General features: G+C 51.2%; 1 long non-coding RNA gene across 2 annotated transcripts; it reads left to right on the top strand.

The window, feature by feature from the left end:
• Positions 1 to 2,884: 2,884 nt before the first annotated feature.
• Positions 2,885 to 20,382, top strand: LOC141497241 (uncharacterized). 2 transcript variants are annotated; one of them, XR_012471261.1, is made up of 3 exons: positions 2,885 to 2,989; positions 15,372 to 15,476; positions 16,242 to 20,382. It is a non-coding gene; the product is annotated as an uncharacterized LOC141497241 (long non-coding RNA). The 2 variants fall into 2 exon arrangements; XR_012471262.1 differs by lacking the exon at positions 2,885 to 2,989 and adding an exon at positions 11,517 to 13,334.
• The last annotated feature ends 224 nt before the right edge of the window (positions 20,383 to 20,606 follow it).

Genomic DNA, 20,606 nt, shown 5'->3' with positions numbered 1-20,606 from the left:
TGCCCTGTTTCCTTACACAACATTTCATACATTTGCTGAGGCAGAAAGAGAGAGACAGAGAGAGAGAGCAGAAAATAATCAGATAGCTCAAGAGTGAGGAAAGGGGGTCTGCACACCTTGGAAGAATCTAATGGAGGGTCCTTGAGTTCCCAAAATTAGTCAAAGGTAACTCCACCTGAGCTCCCAGGTCATTTCCCAGAATGGAATAAAATAAAAAGAGTGGGTGGATTCCCGTTGCTACTTCTATCACCAACCCAAAGAGTTTCTTTGGAAGTGAGTGATGCTGAGTGGGTAGAGAGGGGACGGTGAGATGCCAAGTCTTTCTTTCTAGACCCAGTTTGCCTTAGAAACAGAGAATTTCTTCCACAGTGCTTGGAGGATGAAAACCTAAGAGACTTATGTTCATCCCCTAATTCTAACTCAGGAAGAGAAGAATGGGATTAGAAGAAGAATGGGATTGGAAGATGGGAAATAGAGTTTGATAGTGAAAGAGACTGATAAAGTGGTCTCTCAGAATCTTCAAATAAGGAAATGTTCAGTCAAAAAGATGTGGTCACACTTGGATGTGGGTAGATTGTTCTGAACAGAGAATGCACTTGGTATTATTAAATCCTGGCCCGGGGACCCAGAGGCTGGTGTTGAGAGACCTCTGACTGGGAATGGCCATGAGAAGACACAGAAGACTTGGCTCCTGATTGCTTTTCTGGGAGGCTACCTCCCCATAGTGATCAAGGCATGGTAAATGGATCAGCTGGTGGTTGAGATGTTGTGCATCCTAAGCTTAGGGATGGAATACTGGGAGAAATAGAAGGAAGCTGTCAGGATTCAAAGGAACCTTGGCCCCTGTCAAAGAGAGCTACTGGCCTAGGTTGAGGGCAGGGTCAGGCTGTAGCAGTTGCCTTCCATCTGTAAACAGACCAGGATAAAGTCCTTGGGCAAGAATCCAGTGACAAGCAGCCATCTCCTTAGCTGTCACCACTCAGGGGGAGTTCTTGACCTCATTTCTAAGACAGGGTCCAAGAACCCCCATGACCTGGGGCAAGAGGGACTGCTATCCCAGATACCACGAGTCTAAGGCCTTGAGTTCCAGAAATGTTTGCAGCCAGATCCCAATCTCTTGGGTTCTCTCTGAGGCATATTGGAATGCTCCGGGTCTGCAGGAGTCTCTGCGGCAGGACTTGTGGAACCACAGTCATGTTTGATTCCTTTGAAACTCAAGTCCTGGACCTTGGGGTAGCCTTGGACAGGCTCTGCCTTGAAGCTAAGCAGGCCTGAATAGAATTTTGCAGGCCAATGGTGAGAGCAATTTCTTAGCCCCAGTAGCCAAAGACTTTTCAAAGTGCAGATGAAATTCTGTTTGGAACTTGGTACAGCCTGGAAGAGAACTAGGGGACCCAGCATGGTATCCTACTCTGATAGGCTTAGGGCGATTCCTTCTGATGCTTCTTGGGTTCAGGGTCTCATAAAATGTTAGTAAACTGGCTACTAACTGTTGGAAGGGAATAAAACATTCAGGGCTAAACACAGTCTCATCCTCAGGATCCAAGTGCAATGAAGTTCTCCCTTGACTGGACCTGGGCTTATTGGTTTTGGTACCTTTACTACCTGGATCTGGATCTGGATCTGCTTCTGCCTTTGGGTCACAGACTGGGGGATCATTAAGCTCATGCTGACCTGTGGCTGAAGCTACAGTCTAACATTGTTGTTGGGTTCTAGACAAGCTCTGGCCAAAGCCTGATGATTGGGGTGGGGGGAGGCGACCCCAGCTTTGTCAGATTGTGGCGGGGGGAGTTTGCGGGTCCCGAAGCATGGTCTGGTGGTAGTAGGATGATGGTGACACAGATGTGGTCACTAGCTTATTAATCAGAGCAGAAAGTGACCAAAGCATGTCCTTGGTTCTGTGGGAGGGTCCTGGGCCATCTTGATCTGATGATCAGGCCATAGTGATCCCACCAGGTAGATTCTTGGAGCATGTATTAGGCAAACAAGTCAGAATCTTGGAACCTAGGCTGGAGACGCAAGACCGAGTTGGCCTATTGGCCACTGCATTGTGGCTGGTGTCCTCCCCCCGGGGGGGGGGTTGAGGGTGGGATCAGGGGAGGATATAGCCCTGGACTCACATTTGATCCAGTCGTGGCGGCAGGGTGGTTCTGAAGAGTCAATGACAGAGGACTGTGCCAGTTTTTAAGAGGATGGATTAGAAGCAAAAGCCAGCCAAGGGCCCCCTTGAGCAGGCTGCCATCCTCCTAGGGGCTATGACTCAAGTCTTCACAGAGTTGAGCAACCTGAGCCTAGCTTGGGAGTGCTAGTCCAGCTCTATTGTAACGTTTGGGGTATGGAGGAGGATCCTGGTAAAGACTTAGCAGAACCTCCCTGATGTCCTGGTCTTGAGCTGAGGGGCTGCGAGTCTTTACTGCAGAGCCACCAGCCTCATGTCAACCACCCCCAGCCCTGGGCCCCTGTCTCAGACCTGCTCTACTTCAGGGGATGGTGGGGGAGTCCGAGCAGCCTCAGCGACCTGATGTTTTGGATGATGTAGTACCTCTGTTCTGTTTTTGGGCCCACTAAAGGGGACTTGTGTATAGAGCCTTTCTTGAGAAGCAAGTATGAGGGAGTTCAGTCCCGAGTTCAGAGGCCACAAGGGCCAGGGCTCCTGGTTGTTTGGGTCTGAGCTTTGACTGAGACTTGATTATGGTGGGGCGCCATCAACTCAGTTTTAATTCTTAGGTCCAGGCAGCCCCTCTGAGCAAACAAAGCACCAGAAATGGGGTGGGGCCTCAGAGAAGCCTAGTCTGGTGGTAGTAGGATGATGATGACACAGCGGTGACCCCAGCTCATTAGCCAGAGCACAAAGAGACCAGGGCACATCCTTGCTTCTGTGAGAGGGTCCTGGGCTGCCTCGATCTGATGATCAGGCCATAGTGATCCCATTGGGTGGATTCTTGGGGCATTTCAGGCGAGATGAGGAAGTCCAGCCTGGGGAGCCAAGGTCAGTTGGCCTCTTGGCCATTGCTCTGGGCAGAACCGAGTTGCAGCCAGCTTCCTCTCTGGGGCCTCAAGATGGGATCCTGGGAGAATGTGACTCTAGCCCCACTGGGGATGGGCTGCTGTGGCGGGTCAGTCCTGAAGAGTCAATGGTACTGTCATGCCCCAGTTTTAACAAGGGACCACAGACTTGGCTGAGGCCTTTATGTTCCCACTGGGCTGTGGCCTGGTATATTCAAACTTGTTCAGCTCGAGGAAAGAGAGTCTTAGGGTCCTAGTTCACCACTTAGGCAGTGGCACTTGGTTTCTTAGAAAGCTCCAAGAGGAGCAAAAGGGTCTGTGGAGCCTCAGTGTTGTTCTACTAGTTCCGTTTTGGCCCCTCCTTGGCTGATGTGGTGGACTGGTGTCTGCCAGTGACTGAGGAGAATTCGCCTTCCTCTCCCATAACTTTTCCTTGAGGCTTAGCCTCTCACTGTGGTGCAGGCCCAGGAAAATGGAGGCTACTTTCCAAATTCCCAGCTTCGGATGACCAGAAAGCCTGCCCTGGGTGGCTGGGGCTTTGAGGCAACCCCATTCTGGGACTCTGGTGCTGGGAGGGCTTGCACTCCATGTTCCAATCCCACCAAATTCGGTTGTACAGTTCTTCCTATCCACTGATGAGGAGGATAGACGGTCAGATTCAACTGCCATCTTCCTCATTGTGACCAATACTCAAAGACAGGGACTCTCTGGGTTGGTGTTCAGAAGTTCACAAGAGCCTCAGGTGAAATGCAATTTCGGCCTTGTTATCTGGCCCAAAGGCACTTCTCTGTGGCAGCAGCTCTCTCTCAGAGCACCATGCCCCCATGGCCTGGGTTAGAAGTTGGCCCGTTCTGAACTTATGCCTCGTCCCGAAGGTCTGGGACATTATTTGAGGATACCGCAACTCTGACTCTACCCTGGTGAATCAGACACTGGACTTGGGGGAGCCCAGGGAAGCCACAGGCTGGGGACAGTAGGATGATGATGGCACAGAAGAGACCTAGTACACTGACCAGAGCCTCCAAGGCCCAAGGCCTCATCTCTGGTCTTGGGGCAAGTTTGGGGGGCCACTGCAATCTAATGATGAGGCCATAATGATTCCAGAACTCAAATCCTTGGAGAATCTCAAGAAGGCAGTCAGGGTCACTTGATGCTTTGGGACCTGGGTCAGGGTCTGGGAAAACTAGTTCCCCCCATGGTGGGCCAGCTTAGCAAGGTGAAGGAAGCTCTTTGTTCGATCCTTCTTTGTGATGGAGTGGCCCTGAGCTGCTCAGGAAGTTCATGAAGGCCTGTCTTCATTTTGGACAGGGAGTCCCAGACAGTGGAGAGTCACCTGGTTCTCTTGATTTCACAGAGCTTGGCATATGGGAGTCACTAGAGCTCATTCTTCGGCTCCAGTCCAGTTTCATACTGTAACTGAAAGGAAAGGCTTGAGGCAACCTCAAACTGGCTTCCCCCAACCTTGGACACCGGTCTCGGGGGCAGGGAAGGCAAGGCCCTTGACCTAGTCTGATGCAGGCTCTATCTGGAAACCAGCCTCCACCAAAATTTCAGGATTGGCACAAATGTAGCTCATGCTCATGACTCTGCTCTCTAGACAAGCCTGACCATGGAGTGCAGGCTGTTCTCCAAAGGGGGCTGCCCTTGGGTCTGCTATGGTCTGGCCTGACCAGACTGGACAGTGGGTACCAGGAGCAGGTCACAGAGTTATGGACTTGCTAGCATCTGAGTTTTCTTGTTGAAAGGGTCTTTTCCAATGGCAAGTTCTTTCTTTGTCTGAGGGTGATGAAACTTAAGCCTGAAGGCCGAGTTCTGTGATGGGTTCCATGACGGGTTCCACACCACTCTTGAGTGTCTTGCTTTGAGATCTGAATCCCAATCAACTTTTGCCTTTGACTCACAGTCTGGGGGAGGATTGTTCCCAGTCTGGGTCCTGAGCAGGACTAGAACTCAGATCCCAATAACCTAGTCATACCGTAGGTCTATCAGCAAGCATTTATTAAGTGCCTACTATGTGCCAGGCCTTGTGCTTGGCACTGGGAAGACCAATACAAAGAATGGAACACTCTCTCCTCCAAGGGGTGGCCCTGGGCTGGATGGGGGCCAGGTGCTGGTGACAGTAGGATGACTCTCCTCCCAAGGGAGCCTTGGCTTGCTAGCCTGAGCACAGAGAGATTATGGCAAGTGTGTTGGTTCTTTTTAAGGGGAGTGGGCTGCCCAGATCTGATGATCAGACCATAGTGATCCCACTGGGCCTACTCTGGAGGCTGGCTCAGGACCGGTGCCAGCACACCCCTTAGCACCACACAGGGAAGGACTGAGTGAAACTGTTTTCCTCCCCCCAGGTGTGGAGATGGATCATGGTAAAATGTGGTTCTGGGGGGCCCTCCCTTGGTCTTGGCTTGATGGTCCCAAAGAGTCTATGGTAGAGGACTGTGGCTCATCTCAGACTTGGGATTAGATTTCCCAACTGACCCTCTCTTGGGGTCCCATCCACTCTCTAGTGGGGTTTGGGCCCAGAATTACAATGACTGGAAGAAGTGGATCTCCAGCCTGGGGCTCTGGAGCACTATTAAACCTTCCAGGGCCCCCCCCCCCCCATATACAGGAATAAGATTCTGTGGGAGGGCTTTGCCTGCCTCAGTCCACAGCTCCTGAGTCGGGTGGGGGACTGAGGCGGAGGAGGAGCAGGAGACAAGAAGTATTCTCACAATTATTGGCCAAGGCAAACTCAGCCAGGTATTCTGAAGAGTTGGACCTGGGCCCCAGACCCTGGGCCCCAAGTTCTGTAAGACTTCTGTCCTCTGGTCAGTGCCTTGGGGAGGGGGGGGTGTCCAGATATAAAGGCCAAAGATCAGGGATCATGAGAGCCTTATGTCTCCCCATCTTCCAGGCAGAGTCCAGCCTCTGGTGGCTCCCTGGAGGGCCTCTGGCCCTGTGATCTGAGCCACTAGCAGGCTGTTGCTGGAGCCTTGTCATTGAATAGTGGTAGCATAGCCATGACTCCAACCTAATGACTGGGGGTGAGCCCAAGTCAGCTTGGTCCACGGGGGGTCAGGGCCTAGCTTGGCAATGCCAGATGTCCTGCAGCTAACCAGACATTGGTGTAAAACCCAGTGAACCCTCATCTGGTGACAGTAGGATGATGGTGTTACCGATGTGGCCTTGGTGCCTTGGCCAGAGCACTGGGGCCAAAGTGGATGTGCTTTATGGACATTAAAGGAGTTAGGGATATTGCTAGTTGAAGCATGGCTGAGGTGTGGGCTGGTGGTTGAGATGTTACATGTCCTCAACTTGATGGTGAAATGAATCCTTGAGAAATCTCAAGAAGACATTGAAGCTCCACTGGTGCTATGGGTCCTTGGTGTTAGCCAAAAGGAACCACATAGAACAACAGCCCCTGCCTCCACCCCCTGGGAATGGGCTAGCTGATCAGAACTCACAATACCTACTGGGTAATAAGACCATCCCCTTCATGGTAGCCTTTGGGTAAGAGGGGTCCCAGCTTTGCCAATGTCCAAGTCCAGGTGTGACCAAGACTCCTGGGTCTGGGACCCTGGCATCCCTACCTCCTGGTCCATGTTTCACTTATACTGCAGTATTCAGGATCTGATGTTCCAGTTGGTTGGCCCCTTGGCAGTGTCCCCTGTCCCCAGGGTAGTGGAGTCTTTGGTTGGATCCCTATGCTATTCCTTTACCATCTAGTATTGCTCCCAGATAGGAAAGTACACTCCAACACCCAGGAGCTTCACACCAATGGCTGGAAACACATTGCCAGCCCGGGACCGTGTCCCTGGGACAGCTTGGTCTCTCTGGGCAGGCCCAAGAGCAAAGGAAGTGGCCTGCAGTTGGGGCTCCCTGGAAGCCTCACCAGATTAGGGGTGAGGTCGGTCATTGGACCTCCAGGCAAGTTTAGATGGCCAGCCTGCAGTTCAGGGCCAAACACAGCCTCATCCTCAGGATACCATGACAAGGGCAGGAAGGCAGGGCCTTGGCTCCCTTGCTCTGGGTTAGACACTACTGGAATTCTGAGGTCCTGGTCCAAAGATGGCGTTGTCTGCAGGAAAACTGGCTCTGGGAATGTGACTTGTCCTGGGGAGGTGGGGGCCAGATGACAGGAGTGCGGAGCACAAGGATTCAGGATACTACTTGCCAATGGTTTGGAACCTTGGCCACCAGAGATCGGGGAATCCAATTGAGCTTGGGGCCGAAGGCTGCAATGTGGTGATGGGATATCCACCATCTGCCTGGGGGCCACTCATCGAGACACAGAGAATCCATAGCACTGGTCCTTGTCTTGGAGGAGGGTCAAGACAACACTTAGTCCTCAGGAACACACAGTGGTGGCCCTTGTGGAGGCTGGAAGTTGAGATGGCCATCCCTAGGGGGAGGCAAGTCTAGATTCAGGCAGGGCCCACATCCAGGGAGATGTCCCCTGATGCAAACATCCAGATGGGGCCATGGCAGCTGTCTAAGCCCACTGCTGATACCGGGGCCAGCCCCCTCACCCCCTCCTGGGTCAGGATACTCTGGCTTCACTCCAGATCCCTTTGTTTAAGGATGACATTCTGAACTTTGTGTTGATAGGGATGGCCAGTGCCCCAGGAAACCTCTAGAAGGTGAGGTTCTCCTCTGCTTTAGGTCTCGGGATGGTTGGAAGGGCCTTTGATTAGGGTCTTATGTGGCCCCAAGCTCTTCTTCCAATGTGCTGGTGGAGCTGCCCTGGGTCTGATGTGGTGACCCACTCTTCCCCAGTAGGTGGGTGGAATTAGCCATCCATAAGCCTCCACACAGCTCCCTTGTCCAGAAGCTGGTGCCCAAGGGCCACTCTGCAGTAGCCAGGCCAGATGCAATGTGACTTGACACCACAGTGCTGCCTGGCAAGTAAGGTCACTGAATTGGGACCCCATTGGGGAGCCTTCCCTGGGCCTTGGGGGAGGGCCCATGGAAGTTCTGGTCTAGTGATTATAGGATGAGGGTGACATCAATGTGGCCAAGTCCATGGATTCACGCCTTGAGGATCCTTGCTGAGAGGCTCCTCCCCAAAAGGGTCAAGCCCCCGGTGGAAACATCCTTGTGGATGGGAGGAGGCCACAGCCCCTGAGCCTGGTCCTAGGAGAGCTGTCCATGTCTACAGCCTGGAGATGAACTATGGCACGTGTTCTTGGGAGTCATGCCCGAGTCACATGGATGCTGTGGCTGCCAGAACTTGGGCTTCTTTCCCAGAGCTGTCGGCCCTGGCCTGGATCGTCTGGGCCCTGTAAACACAGTTTCTAATCCAGTCATGTGGTGATATTGGGATTGGGGTGCTTGTGACAAGCATTATGGGGTTTGAGGGCCTCAGCAGTATCTTTGGCTGGAGTCTGGGTGGTCTTGGGCCTAGTCTCCCAGATTATTCAGGCCTTCTCTGAACCTGGTCCCGGATGGAGATTAGCACCTGTTTTTGACAGAGCCATTATTGGAACTGGTGGAACCAGGTTGTTTCAGGCCATTTGGGAAGGACCTGGTAGAGACTCTGCCCCTCTGAACCATCTTCCTTGGTCGGCACCTTGGGGGTGTCAGCCTAAGAGCACAGGGCCCAGCTTCACCTCCTCAGGCTGTAGGCAAACCAAAGTGTGTGTGTGGGGGGGGAACAAATGCATACAATCTGCCGTGGTCTTTATCTGGTCATTGCTTAGGCCTTACTGATCAGTCAGGACTGGCAGTCTGTGTTACTGCCTGATCCTCCCCTAGAGGTGGGCCAAGGTGGGATTGTTGAAGGAACTGAAGGAACCATGAGGTGTGTGTTAAGCCTCATGCCCTGAGCTTGTAGCAACCCTCTGATGGGGGAGGTGGGGGCCTGGTGGGCCACAGCCTGGTGAGAGTAGGATGATGGTGTTACAGATTTAGCCTTGACCTGTAACTACAGAATCATCAGTGTCATTGTCCCTGGGCCAGGGTGTGGGGATGTTGGCCACCCCACTCTGATGATCAGGCCACAGTGATCCCACTGGGCAAGTCCTTGGGGAATGTTGGGAAGACAGTTAAGGTCCAAGGTTGACCCCTGGTCGGAGGGCCAAGGTCAGGACCAGGGCAGTGACGGCCTCTAAGCTACCAATGTGGGCACTACTGAGATGAGGTTGGTGTGTTCTCCCTGGGGCAATGGGGATGAAATCATGGCAGGATGTTATCTGACCTCATGTTTGGTCCTTGGAGATGGTGTGTCCCATCCCCTTGGCCATGGCAGGATGGTCCCAAAGAGACAAGGGTGCCGTCATGCCCCAATTTTTGATGGGGACAAAGGACAGCAATGGTCCACTGGGGCCCAGCAGGCTTACCAGACCCCTGGGGGCTGTAATTCTTCAATTTCTCCAACCTGAGTCCAGTTATGTAGTTCCAGCCCAGGTAGCTTGTTATACTGTTTTGGAGAAGTTTTGAATAGGAGTAAAATGATCATTGGAGCCTAATGTGTGCTTTCCCTAAGACTTCTACTCTGAGACCCTGAGAAGGGGGCCATCTTCCCATTTCTTTCCTGTGTTCCACCCCATCCTTGTGCTTCCCCACCACTGAGGACTCCTGGGACCCTTGGGAGGGGCTACAATGGCATGCTAGTGACTGAAAGATCTTGGCCTGGGTGAAGACCAGTCATCCCTGGGGAAGGTCAGGCATGCAGGACGGGGCTCTGGTTAGGGGTCTTGGCCACACAGGTTTGGGGGCAGGCTGGGGATGAAGTGGAAGGGCACGACACAAGTCCTCAGATTGGGGGGTCCAAAGCTCTAGAGCTGGAACAGACAGGACAGAGAGCAAGGGGATGGGGGGCCTGGGGAAGAGTTGGGGGTTGTGGTTGGGTATTCACAGACCTGAGCAAATCTGATCCCCCTTGGGTGGTCTGAGCCTCTTGCTCTGATGGGGGAATGGGGGATTAGAAGAGTGAAAAGAATAGGGGGCTCTGCCCTGCTTTGTGGTATTCTAGTCATTCAGGTTTGGGTCCCTCAGAGGGGACATGATTCTAGGGTTAACTGGGGGCTCATGCAAGATTTGGGTTGGATCCCCATGGAAGCAGAGCATGGGGGGATCAGCCAGTCAAGAGCAGAGGCTGTCTCCAGAACTGAGGCAGGGTTCTAGGACCTCAAATGTCTCAGCCTGGCAGGGTGGGCCTGAGGCTTTTGGGGTGGAATGGGAAGCCGGCAGAGTAGTCTTCTCAGTGACTTGCTCCCCGGGGGCCCACTCTGCCAGGGGTGGTCCTATCACAGGCTCCAAAGACAGATGATGGTGACATAGTGGTGACCCCAGCTCATTAACCAGAGCACAGAGGAACCAGGGCGTGTCCTTGGTCTTGTGAGAGGGTCTTGGGCCACCTCAATCTAATGATTGGGCCAGAGTGATCCCATTGGGCAGACTCTTGGGGGGATGTCGGGTACAAAAGTCTGAGGGGCCCAAGATTGCTATTCTGGATAGGACCAAACCGCAGTCAGCATGCTCTCCTGGGTCACTGAAATGGGATCCTCACAGAATGAGACTCTGGCCCCCATGTTTGGTCTTAGTGGTCCTGAAGAGTCGATGGCAGAGGACTGTTCCAATTTTTAACAGGTGCGTTAAAGGTCAACCATGATCCAGAATAGTCGCTATGATGCTTTGACCTGAACTTGCAGGGGAATGGGTGGGCAAAAGACCACTGGGGGCTCTTGGGAGGAGGCTCAGAATGCACTTCTGCTAATTGAGGTTCTGGTCCCCAGAGTAGGAGACCCCCAAAGCTGCTCTCCTCTGGTGTCTTAGTTCTACCTAAACAGATAGAGCTTTTCTATCTTTGGAACAGACCCAGTGGGAATCCCACCCTGGTGGCAACACCGCTCATCCAGGAGATGTCCACTTTGGGGGACACTCTAGTCTTGGTCCACATACATGGAGGACATTTTCCTGAAGCGGGGGGGGGGGCAGCCCAGGCCTCAGGTGAGGCTGCTGAAGTGGCAAAGGGTCCACGCAGCCAAGGAAGCATGACTTCCTGGCAGCCCCCATGGTAGAGGAGTGTCTGAGTAGGACAGCTTTGCTTCTGGGGTGAGGGAGACATGGAGCCACAGCCTGATGACAGTAGGATGATGGTGTTACGGACGTGGCCTTGGCCCATTAACCAGACCTTACAGAATCCATAGCACTGACTCAGCTCTTGGGGGAGGGGCACTATAGCACCTCTTCTTGATGATTAGGGCATGGCGAACATGTGGGGTGGGGCGGTGGTCCTCTGGGCTCCCAAGCTCCTCTTTGATTGCCAGTGGGAAATTATTCCAGGAGTGGAAAGACATTTGTCCCTGCTCATCTTTGGCCCATCCCTCTTAGACCAGTCCCAGTGCAGGAAGGCCTCCCAAGGATATGCTTGGCCCTCAGGTCATGGCTTAGGAGGTCTAGGGATTTGGGGATCTTGCCCTGGGGTTTGTGGGGGTCCCAGGATGACCCTGGGAAGGGGGAGGCCAGAATGCTGCTGGGGGTCCTGGGGGTGGACAGGAGGAGGCTAGTCTATAGCTGGGGCTGGCTGGAGCTGGACCCTCAGGAAGGGACTTGGAGACAGTTGCCTGTTGTCCTCCTGTGGGGGGCGGGGAGCGAGCATCAGGATGAGGAGTTTGTGACGCTGTTCTGTGGCTCGAGCATTCTCAGAGTAGAGTGATGGTGAGACAGATGTGGCCTTGGCCTATTCATCAGAGAAGAGTGGTGCTGGTACTCTCTGACCCCTGCTTGGTCATGGAGCTGCCACTGGCCTTCAGCCCAAGGGGTAAATGTTTGGGGAATTTAGGGAAGGTGTCAAGACCCCAGGAGCCTGGGGCAGCTGGCTGGGGCCAAGCAGGGCCCAGTAAGCATAGAGTAGGATCAAGCTGGGGTTTGTCTTCCCCCCCACTTCCCAGGGCCTGGCAATAATGGATCATGTGGCTTTCATACTTCTGTTTAAGCCATGGATGTGGGATGGCCAAATCCTTAGCAGAGTCTGCTTGTCAGGGTGAGTTGATGGCTTATCTGGCTCCTGGTTTTTCACAGAGGGTGCAGGTTGAATCCAGAACCTAGAGCTTGAGGAAATGGGCCAATTTTTCAGGTCCTGGCACCTGGGAATCCTCTGCCAGATGACAAATGGATAAAAGAACTCTTCCTTGAGGCCTCAGGGGGCTTCCCCTCCTTGGGGTTCAGGCCCTCCTTGGGTTCAGGCTTTCCTTGGGTTCATGGCCTCCTTGGGGTTCAGTCTTCTCATGGGGTCAGACCCTCCTTGGGGGTCAAGTCATCCTTGGAGTGTGGTCAGCCTGCTTATTCTAGGCTGATCTAGACTGTTCATGGTAGTGGAGTCTGACTGGACTTCTTGGCCAGTTACGGGAAAGAGAAGTTGAGGTCTCCACAATTCTGGAGCTTGGTGACCCTCAGCCTTTTGGTCCAGTTTCAACCTTTGGCTTTCAGCCCCCCCCCCCTTTAGGGGGCTCAGAGCAGCCAGATAGATGGCCCTGTAATCCTGCTCCAGGGCAGTTTAGGCCTGGGGCTCTGTCCAAGGTGCTGAGGACAAGTGCAGTCTTGTCCTCAAGATCCAAGGCCAATGATGGGATGGCCTAATGGCCAGGGTCAGCTAGCGCTCGGAGCTCATGGCTGTGAGACCCTGCCATTGGGACTAAAAGGGTTTCTCCTTTTTGGTGGTTGTCTTGGCCCTGAGGTTGGGGGTTCCTGGTAGAGCCGGAGCTTGTCGTTGAGGGGTGAGAAGGGCCTGACTTTGGGCCAGAGGGTCATCCCAGTCTGGGGGGTGCTGGTCAGGGCCACATAAGAGGCCTTGACCTTGGTGGTCATTGGGGTGTGATAGGGTGGACCACCGGCACAGTGCACTCTGATGTTCTCTTCCCCCCTCCCCCCCCCCAGACGGAGAGTGTTCCTGATAGTCCCTGGTACACAGTAAGCTCTTAATAAATGCGTGTTGACTGACAGATGCCCCCCACCCAGGCCTTCCCAGGCGGTGACCAGGTAACTCCCAGCCTTTGGCTGCCTGGACATCCACAATGTCCTTGGACTGTGGACAGACTACAGACTGACATGTGGACTCAGCTCTGGGGCCTGCAGGATCCTTGACAGAGGGCAGGGACCTTCCAGAGCTCTTTGGCTCAGGGTTCAGGCTGATCAAAACCAGTCTAGCCTGGAAATAAGATGGAAGCCCATTTGCCTGAGCCTTAGACCCCAAGTTCAGTGCTGGAATGATTTGGGGGAGGGGGAGTATTGGACTTTTCCTCCCCTCCCTCCTCTTTAGAGCAGATAGAGCATGAGCATGATGGGAGTATCCTCCATTCCCCTCCACCTACAGCTCTGAGCGAAGAAAGTCATGGATCTTCCTTCAGGTACCCACTAAGCCCCCCTCCCCAAGATATGGTCCTTGGGAGGTAGGGCATGCACCCCTCAGATGATTCAATTGTGACAGCAGGGGAAGGGTCAATCAGGTCAGTGACTCAGCTAAGGTCAGACTTCAGGCCTGTTAAATGTGCACTCAAAGCAGTTTCTGCATTTTGGTCACTATCTGCTGGAGTGCTGGCTTGGTGGTCTGGGCCTCAGGCAGAACGGCCATGGTGTGGGGTAAACATGGCTCCTTGTTGACTCTCTTGTAAGGTATCAAGCCATCAGAAGGTGGAGGAGAGGCCCTGGTCCTGAAGCTGGGGATTGGGGGCACCTAGGGGACTTCAGGAGCTTTGCCCAGGATCTTATGCGGCGGGGGAGGGGGGGCAGAGTCACAGCCTTCCCTGATGCTTGGGGCATGGCCAACATGTGGATTTGTGGTGGAAGTATTGTGCCTTCTCAGCCCTAGGCTTGAGTCCTTGTGAATTTCGAGATTGCTATCAGTGGCCAAATGGGAACTGGTGTCCAGATCATTGCCAGGTAACAATTCATGCCCTCATCAGGGTCAGTGTGCAGTCCTGGAAGAGGATGGCTCTGGCCTGTGACTGAGTCCCAGGAGGACATTGCCATACCCTCAGTCCAGAGTCCAGGTGTCTGGCCGGCAAATAACAGAGACACGACTCAATTTTCCCAGGGATCCAAAGCATAGCCTTGACTGTGGGGTGCTGGGAAGGCTGGTTTTTCTGGCCCCACCCACACTCTCTTAATTCTACTAAGGTGCTCTTGGTCTGAGAGGGCCTCTGTCCCTAATTGGAGTTTGTTTTCCAGGGATGCGGTGAGCTGGGCCTTGAAGCCTCCCTGAGCCTCAAGCCTATTATTTCAGACTAATAAAATCTGGGAAGAGGTGAGGGGCAGACAACAAGGGGCAGTTTGCCCAAGTACTGGGCTCAGGATGACATTAGCCTTCTGTCTTGTGTGGAGTCATAGCTGAGTCAAGAATGGGCCTTGATATGGCTTGAATAGGTTGGTTATGGCCTGTTCCCCTTGGATCATGGGGGCTGATGGTATCCTCAGTCTAATACTCTGGTAGGGCCTGGATTCCACTGTCTAAGTCCTACCTGATTTCAGGTCACTATTCAGTACTCAGTGGAAGAGAGGTTTAGTGGTCATCTCGTCAATGGGACCTGAAGGCAGGGGATTTGTGGGCTGGTGTTCAGGGTCCACTAGAACTTTGGGCTAAGTATTTTGGATAAGATAGAGCTTTAGGGGGCAGCTAGGTAGTGCAGTGGATAAAGCAACAGCCCTGGAGTCAGGAGTACCTGAGTACAAATCGGGTCTCACACACTTAATAATTACCTAGCTGTGTGGCCTTGGGCAAGTCACTTAATCCCATTTGCCTCACAAAAAAAAATCTAAAAAATTAAAATAGAGCTTCAGTCCTATTATTTGGGCCCATGGCTACTTCTACCTTTTGGTGCATTCCTCTCTGGATGCTACCAGCCCTTGCTGCTACCATGACCTCAGCCTGATAACCAGGCCTCCTCCTCAGGGGTTTTGGCCATATCCTTGTGCTTAGTTTCCTAGCCAGGTGTAAGTGGACTCACAATCTGGTGACAGTAGGATGATGGTGTTACAGGTGTGGCCTTGACCCAATCACTAGCCTCTCCACCCATGGAGCCTCCATCCTCAGGGCAAAATGACAGCCAGCTCCTGGAGCCCAGGAGGATGGCCAGAGTTCAGGGCTTGGCCCTTCACAAACTGGGCCAGGATGCTAGCAGAAGGTGTAATTAACCCCAAGCCATGGTATGGCCTGTCTTGGTGGTAGCCTCCTGGGGATCATGACAACATGACATGGGTAGAGTTAAAAGAAGGCCTCTTCTTTAACAGAAGAATAGAATAGAATTGGAGAGAGGATGGCAGTTCACATCAACCTGCTCTCTTCTGGCCTCTTTGAGATCCACAAGGCTTGCGTGTGACAGGTCACCTTGGCTCTAAATGTCTCCCCTCCTACTTGATGCTTTCCTTGTGTCTTTTTATCTCTCCAGATCTGGAATCTATGGTCTGATTGTATGATCCAATGAAATGTCCATGCCCCATGGCCAACCACGGGCTCAACCTGGGGGATGTAGGAGGGACCACTGATGTCAAAGGTGGGGGAAGGGGTCCAGTCAAACAAATATTCTAGAGATCCCACCCTCTTCTCTCACATTAGGGATGTGGGCTTGCAAGCAGCACTTAACCAGAGTGAGATGCCAGAGATGGGACCCCTTCTTCTGGCTGCTCTATCCTTACTAAAATGTCTACAGCAGCTGTTTTTTAGTATTTAAGTACAATACTGTTATGATCCGGCACCACAATCCACTGGAGCCTTAGGATCATGACTCTGGGTGAGATGCAACTCCAGGGCCATTGTGGGGGCTTTTTGTTCAATCTCCCTAAGATAGCCCTGGATCTGCAGCCTGGGCAACCAGCCAAGTTGTGTCTCTGTAGATACTGAGTGGTGAGAGAAAGCACACCTATAGCTGGCCTCATGTCAGGGACCCATGGCACAGCCTGGTTCTTATTGTTTCAGGCTCTCTTGATGGAGGTATGGCTCCGGCTCTTTACCAAATACTAGAACCTTTGGATCCAAAGGCAGGGGCCTTGGGTAGTAGGAGAAGGATGAAGAGATTGCCCAGAAAAAGGAAGCTCCTTGAGGGCAGGCATTATTTACTTTTAGTCTCTGTACCCCCAGCATGTGGCAGGGCGACTAGCACAGAACAGGAGGGTAATAAAAGCTTGTTGAATTGAATTGAATTGATGGGAGTGTGGCCCTTGGGTGGTCTCCGGTGGGAAGTGGGTTTATCCTCAACCTGATTGCCCATGCAGGGGACTTTTCCTGTTGTCTGTTCTTATGCCACACCTCTTCATCCTAGAGATCAGCCCTGGGGTGCTCATCCAGTGCATGAGGGCAGTAGCTGTTGGCCAAGCAGGTGCCCTGCCTGGCCTGTGCCTGGCCATGCTAAGATGGGGAGAACATACAGAGCCCAGGAGGTGGTGCTCTGGTAAGGCAGAAGTCATCCTTGGCCAAGGCCTGCTGAGCAACTAGAACTAGAAGCCAAAGAACCCTTGCTCTCAGTCTGGCATTGAAGAGCCTCTATAGTCTTGATTTCCAGGTCTCTGTCCATGTTACTCCCTTCAGGCAACTTCCTTCCAAGCCAAGGTGACTCCGTTAACTCTTCCCGGAGTTTGACAGCCATCCTTTCTCATCACCCTGCCTTTGCTTCAGCTGGCTCACCCCTGCCTCTAGTCTGGCATTTTCTGGGTTTTGTCAAGTTCTAATGCTCATCCCTTCCTCAAATTACCTTACAGCCCTGTACACCTCTGGATACATTCTCTCTAGAGAAGACTGGAGGTGACCCAACACTGGCCAGCCTTGTGTTAATTTAAACTTATGCCCCTAGCACTTAGACTGTGTGAGTTAAACAAAGCAGAGACTTAATAAATGCTGAATAGCTTACGGCTATGAGGTTTGCAAAATACTTTGATATGTGAGCAATAAGCTCTGAATCCCATTTTACAATTAAGGAAACTGAGATTTGGAGAACCTTGCCAGAGTCTCACAGTTGGTATCACATTGACTTTGAGTGCCTGTGCTCATTCCTCTGGAGTGGAATTGAATTTGATCTTCTCAAGTGATCTGAGGCCAGGTCTAGTTTTGCATATGAGCCTCAGTGAGCAAATTGCTGTCATGCTGCCAACAGAACCATCTGAAGTCATCAAAGGAAAGATGGTGGTTAGCCCTCTCTAGGAGACTCGGTGGATAGGGTGGGGGACAGAGTCATTCTTGAAGAACTTGAAAGCCCACCTCATTCCTTAATACCAGTGCTGTCTCCCAGAGCTTGTATCATAACCAGGAAGACAGAGAACCATCCCCAACCCTGACCATTGAGTTTAGGCATAGAGGGGGATGGAGAAGAGAGGAAAGGAGAGCCAGGAGCTGGGACAAAGTACAGTGCAGTCCCAAGTCTCCAACCCAACCCAACCAGCATGAAGTGCCTGCTTTGTCTAAAGCACTAGACTAGACTAGATATCCCCCCAAATGAAAAAAAAAACCCTATTCTCTCAAGTTTACAATTTACTGAAATGCACAATAAAAGCAGAATTGATTATTTGGTGAAAAGTGAGAGGGATAAAACCCTAATGCATCAGGAAAGTTTTGTTATAGGACATGAGTATTAAACCTTGGAAAAAGGAAGTTAGTTTCCAAAAGACAGAAGTGAAGAGGGAGCAAATTCCAACCAATTCCAATGAGGGAAGACAGTGTAAGAGACATGAAGTTGAGAAATGATGTATCATGTGTGAGGAGCAATCCGGAAGATCAGTTTGGTTGGAAGAGTGTGACGGAGAAAAATAAACTCCAAAAAGGTGGAGGAAGACTCTTCATTGGCCACTATGTTGGCTAGGCTAGTGGGAGCTAGGTCCAAGGAATGAAAACATTCCTGCTCACTTCAATTCAAATGAAGACAGAACCTTATTATAAACTCATAGAACCTAAATATAAAGTGAAGAAATACAAACAGGTACAAAGAAATGCAAACACATACAAGATGGCTAAAGACAATGGCTGTAAATGCCAAAGTGAGAAGGAGGCAAGATGGAGCCAGGGAAAATTCCTTGGCAAATGAATTTTTCCTGTCATAGAAACAAGACATGGAATCATTCCATTGTTGCCTCTAGGAAAGGTTCATGAAATTTTCCTGTTACCGAATCACAGAATGACAAAAAAAAAAGGACTGTAAGAACTTCAGAGGAAAACCATTTAAGTGACGGGATTTCATTTCCTTGAAAGAACAGCCCGTGTGGGAGTGTGTGGGCTTGTCCTGCCAACACAGTACCTGGGCCATAGCAGGGGCTTAAGCAATGCTCGTTGGCATGCTGATACTGACTTTCAGCCTTTCGCAGACTGATCTCTCTGCTTCCAATCTGGATAGGTGATTCTTGGCATTGGGACATATGCCCAAGAGAAACAGGGCCATCGGCTTCTTTTGTCGTAGTCAGTATCAGGGAAGCATCGAAGCTTGCTTCTGACTGGTTGTCCCCAATGAAAAGCAAATACATTTCCTCAGTTCTGGGTGTTGTGGAATCTGGCTGCCAAGTTCCTATGGGTCCGATGTGTTGCCATCCTCATCTTATTCACAGCTTTAACATTTGATCAAGCCCTGAGCTCTGTTAGAAAAAGTCAGTCCAGTACTTCCATATATGTGAGGCTCTGGGCACTGAATTCATAATTCAAAGACAAAAGAGAAAGAGCATCACTCTCAAGAGGTCTATATTCTTGTAGCAATGACAACAAAATCAGTACAAAACAAACATGAAGTGGTGGTGGCAGGCAGGACTTGGAGAAGGCAACTTGTGAACTGAGACTTAGAAGAAACCAGGGATTCCAAAAGGGGGGGAGATAAGAAAGGGGAGACAGGCAGCCAAGAGGCATAGTAGAGGTGTGTGTGTGTGTGTGTGTGTGTGTGTGTGTGTGTGTGTGTGTGTGTGTGTGTGTTGTTGGATCCTACAGGATGAAAATGGGAGGAAAGTGTAAGAAGGCCAGAAGAGATCTTCAGGGTTCTATAAAAACAGATTGTGAGATCTGTCTAGGAGACCCCAAAATAAGTCATCGTTCTGTGTGCCATCTTGACCACCCCTGTTCCCAGATGTAAGGTCATTCAACTCCCACTGAAATCATGACCATTAATGGTCCTTTAAAAAATAAAATTTTAATAGTTATAACATTCAAATACAACATAAAAACATAATCTTCACTATCACAAAATTTAGGATAATGGGAAGAAAAGGAAACCTGAAGCCAAGTGTTCTCAAGGGTTAATGCTTAATGAAGAGCATCCTATTTATCTGGTTGAACAATGCCTGCCCACCCTCATCCCCAAAGTTTCATATGCTAGTGGAGGCCCTAGGTACCTTCATCTATCTAAATCACCTCGAAGATCTGGAAGGCATCTGGGAAGGACCATGACCCAGCCCATTCTTACAGTTTGAGCATGTTTGTGGTGACTGCTTATCCAGCCATGTCTCCCCTGGGGGTAATAATGATTGACACAGACCTTCAAAGTTGGGACTTCAGTAGCCTGCCTGTCCAACCCATGAACTAGAGAAAAAAGAATACCCTCTACAAAGTATCTGGCAGCCTTTGCTTGAGGACCTCAAGTTAGGTGGATCTCATTGCCTTCTGAGGAAGCCATCAAACCCACATGGGCCCCTTCCCCTTGATCATGATCCTTGGAGTGGCAGAGTCCATCTAATCACCTCATATATATGAAGGCAGCATGTGCTTGCCCAAGTCTTCTCTTCTTGAAGATAAGTACCCCTAGCTCCTTCAAATCGATCCTCATATGGCATGGACTTGAGGCCCTTCACAATCTTGGTTGCTCTGTTCCACATGCCCTCCAGAGTGTGATACTAGAAGCAGTGACTGACCCATAGGGCTTGACATCTTGTGTAAGTCCAATAAGACTAGATGTGAGGAAACTCACCTTTCTTGTGATAGGTTGCTTTCTGCTCTGGACCTATCCCTTCCTCCTGCCTTTTCTGGAATTTTCTATGCCTGGAACCTTCCATGATAGAAACTTTCATGTCACCCAGCAAGGCTCCAATTGGGCATGAAAGTTTCTAGCATGGAAGGAACTGTGAACTCTGACTCCACAAGGTGGAATTGTAGACTGACTTCAGAAACAGTAAGCCCATTTCTCATTCCAACCCTGGTCCTGACCTAGTGCATGGCTAAACCACTTGGAGCCCACTTTCTTCCTAAAATTCAAGGTCTTGGTTCCTTCCCTGGTGGAGGGGATGGGATCTCAGCTAATGCAAAGGAATCACCAGAGCTGGAAATGGCAAAATCAGAAGGCCTTTCATAGGATGCTGCAGAATTCTCTTCATTCTTCCCTACTCTACCCTACTGGATGCTCTGGCTACAAGGACCCTGGTTGCTCCTGCCTTCCATACAGCGTTCTCATGATTGTCATCATAAGCCTCATGCCTTTGTTCCCATGCATTAAAGGTGCTGATTAAAAATGGTTTACTTGTAGCATCACTGACTAGTTTGTTCTGGTGACTAGAGTAAGTCGGATGGATGGAGTGTGATAGCCACAGTTTTCTCATTTCATTTCTCAGTGGCACAGGGATCACTACCTGTTCTATTTAAAGATAAGGAAGCTATAATACAGTGAGATTAAGATATATTTACCCAAGCTCAAAAAATGAAGTAGGGAAGCAGGATTGGACCCCAGAGA

This window comes from Macrotis lagotis, chromosome X (assembly GCF_037893015.1).
Source record: "Macrotis lagotis isolate mMagLag1 chromosome X, bilby.v1.9.chrom.fasta, whole genome shotgun sequence".
In the NCBI taxonomy this organism is placed as follows: domain Eukaryota; kingdom Metazoa; phylum Chordata; class Mammalia; order Peramelemorphia; family Peramelidae; genus Macrotis; species Macrotis lagotis.
The sequence above is the reverse complement of the archived record's forward strand: the minus strand, read 5'-3'. Positions and strand labels throughout refer to the sequence as shown.